The 3,367-nt window shown below is 40.8% G+C and overlaps 1 pseudogene; it reads left to right on the forward strand.

Annotated features, from left to right (window-relative positions):
- Window positions 1–970: 970 nt before the first annotated feature.
- On the forward strand, window positions 971–2,486 carry LOC101047232 (dnaJ homolog subfamily C member 17 pseudogene; annotated as a pseudogene).
- The last annotated feature ends 881 nt before the right edge of the window (window positions 2,487–3,367 follow it).

Here is a 3,367-nt window from a genome sequence, read left to right on the forward strand (position 1 = left end):
GATCTGCCCACCTCAGCCTCCCAAAGTGCTGGGATTACAGGCTTGAGCCACTCACTGGGCCCGGCCATTACAGACCAATTCTTAGAAACTTTTTTTCAACTTGTCAAATTTATTTGTAAAAATGAGAGAAATATATTAAAATGCTAAGTAAGGTTTCTATTTTACAAAGTATCAATAAAATATACATATTTTATATGATTTTCTTAAGTGTATTTTTTCTTCATTTTTCCTGTTGAAAAATGAGAAATTTTCCAATTTTAAATAAGTATAATGTCGAAATCATCAGGAAATTAATAGAAATTCTAAATTCACAAACACTTGATAAAGATTAGATATTCAAAAAACTTCATTAAGTTAGACATTATCTTCTATTTCAGGAACCGATCTGCAATATTTTAATTGGAATGCTTCTTTCCTGAAAATGCACATTCATTCTGTATTCTATTAAAATCAGCCATAACTGAAAGTAAATAATGTGGTTTTAAAATATTACAATGCATTTTCATGATTTGCCTTGCTTATGAACACAGGAAATTGTTCATAAATTATCCGTAAGAAACATGTACATCTCCATACTTTATGAATGAGAAGTCCAAATCAAAATTATGTGGCAGTCTGGGTTTATTTAGGAGATAAACATCACCGTGTACATTAACAGGGATGTTTGATACAACGCACCATGAAGTGCGATTTAAAAAAAAAAAAAAAAAAAAAAAAAAGAAAGAAAGAAAAAGAAAGAAATAAAGAAACAAAGAGAAGAAATGAAAGAAAAGAAAGAAAGAAAGAAGAAAGAAAGAAAGAGAAAGAGAAAGGAAGGAAGGAAGAATGAAAGAAAAAGAAAAGAAAAGGAAAGAAAGAAAGAAAGAAAGAAAGAAAGAAAGAAAGAAAGAAAGAAAGAAAGAAAGAAAGAAAGAAAGAAAGAAAGAAAAAGAAAGAAAGAAAAAGGAGTACCAATCCATCAATCAGAACCATGGAAGTGACCGAGGAGCTCTTTCAGATGGACCTGTACGCGCTGCTAGGCATCGAGTTGAAGGTGAAGGACAAACAGGTAAAGAAGACATGTAGGCAGACGGCCCCTTCCTGCCACCCGGACAAAAGCCAGGCAATCCCAGAGCAGCTGAACTCTTCCACCAGCTTTCTCAGGTCTGGGAGGTGGTGACGGATGTTGCCGCCAGGCTGCATATGACTAGGTCAGGGAAGGCAAGAAGCAGGCAGCAGAGATGACCTAAAAACTTGATGGGAAAAGAAAGAAAGTGAAGCTTGATCTGGAGGCAAGAAAGCGGCAGGCCCGGGCCCAGGAGGGTGAGGAGGAGGAGGGAGCTGGAGCGCCAGGACACTGGAGCTAGAAGATCAAACGCCTAAGCGAAGAGGATTCCTGGCAGCGAGAGGAACAGCAGAGGCGGATCCGGGAGCAGATACGCCACGAGCTTGACCAGAGGTTGAGGGCAAACACAGGAAACACTGAAGGCCAAGCACCCGCAAACTAAAGCCGAAATGCAAGTGCAAGGAGGAGGAGTCCAAAGGTGGCTACTGCAAAGACGTCCGCCTAAGGTTTTGCAAAAGTCTGGTGAGGTTCTCAACCTGGTGCTTTCCAGTAAGAAGTCAGGCACAGCTGTGGAGGAGCCTGCTCCTACTGCCAAGGCTGCGGAGCTGGCTGTCCAGAATGAAGCTGTCCTGGTGGATGACCCTCTGAAGATTTCCCGGTTGGAGGGACAGCCCCAGGGCTCCGTGGGCCCCAGTCACCCAGGACTGTCCGAGGGCTCGGTGCTGCAGAGGGACTGCAGAGCCTCGTCTTGATGTGCACGCTCCAGGTCTCGAGAATGCAGCGGCCAGACCAGGAGGGACAGCCCACGTGGGCGCGGCTCCGGCCACCTGCAGGCCCGCAGCCCTTTTCTTCAGTCACCAATACACTTTATTTTTATTTTTTAGAGGAAAGAAGGAATGATAAGATAAAAGGAAACTCTGTATGGTATCTTAGGGCTGATGGCGAGTACCCAAGGACAAACTTAGAAGGTGTTCAGACTTTACTGGAGAAAATGAGGGTCAGTTCACTGGATACCAAGGAACTTCTCAATTTTGGCCAGACAAGAGCTACTCTGAGCTCCTTGGCAAGTGAAAGGCCGTTCTTCAGGGTGCAGGGGATCAACAACTCTAAGCACGTGTATCCAAGGGATTTCAGGCAATTGGTGGGGCAGGAGATCTTCAGAGTGGACAGTCTGGGGGGGGCTCCATTTTCCAGAGAGTGCTGTGGAAAGATTATCACCAGACAGAGGCTGCAATGTCACAGAGGGACAAAGGGTGGGCAGGTGACTGGGGCAGGCTCTGCTACAGATCCTCAATCCCCTCCTGCTGACACCCAGTTCACACAGCAAAGCTCTCCTGCACTGTTCGTTAAGCATCCCCTACTGTTAGTATTAAAGGAAGATTATTTAAAATATTCTGTTTTAGAGCATATGTTGAAATGTGCATTCAGAGTCGAGAAATAATAAACTGGCAACTGATACAAATGATTATTAGGAATACTTCAAGTCTTTTTCGCCATCTGAGGAAAAAAATAAGTCATCAATGAACTTGACGGAAGTAAAATATCAAGCGATAAAACCGTAACTAAATGAACCCAGACTGCCACATCATTTTGATATGTTCTTCTCATTCATAAAGTATGGAGATAATTACAGATAATTTATGATCAAATTACTATCTTCATAATCAAGTGGCTTAGTTCTAAATGCATATATATAATTCCAACTATAATGTAAATACTAGAAAGTCCACAAAAAACTGCTATACTAGGTTTTCAAATTATAGACGGGAATATTAACTGAGATTGCATTCTTCATTAGGATTTATAAATTCACCAAACAAGCCTAAGCAGATTACATTCACATGCTGATAAATTTAATTATGGCAGGTGAGTGGTTCTTAAACGTATTTTGTTATTTGCCCATTGTTTTATTATTTTTTGTGCTTCCTTAACTACTCTTAGTTTAAAATTCACGTTCATAATTTCAAACTCAGGCTTCTCACAGATGGTTTTTATTGGGTTTCACCTGACCTATTTGAATGTATTTGGTAAAATCATTATGTTTCCTATATATGTAATAAAAGAATTTGTCCAGTCTTTCTTATAGTTGGTTACTGACATATTGGTAGAGGGTATGGAGGGAGATCTGGGTAAGTCCATTACATTTGCATTCCCTCAGAACCCAATAACTAACATGAGTTGCCAGCTACCCCGGCCCAGCCAGGGGTCCCTTCCCACTATCTGCAAAGGCAGTCTCACCCTAGACAGATTTGGATAAAGTAGAAAAAAATAAAATTAAATTAATTAATGAAATTTAAAAAGAAATAGGTGGTAAAATATAAA

Source organism: Saimiri boliviensis, chromosome 5, assembly GCF_048565385.1.
Source record: "Saimiri boliviensis isolate mSaiBol1 chromosome 5, mSaiBol1.pri, whole genome shotgun sequence".
In the NCBI taxonomy this organism is placed as follows: domain Eukaryota; kingdom Metazoa; phylum Chordata; class Mammalia; order Primates; family Cebidae; genus Saimiri; species Saimiri boliviensis.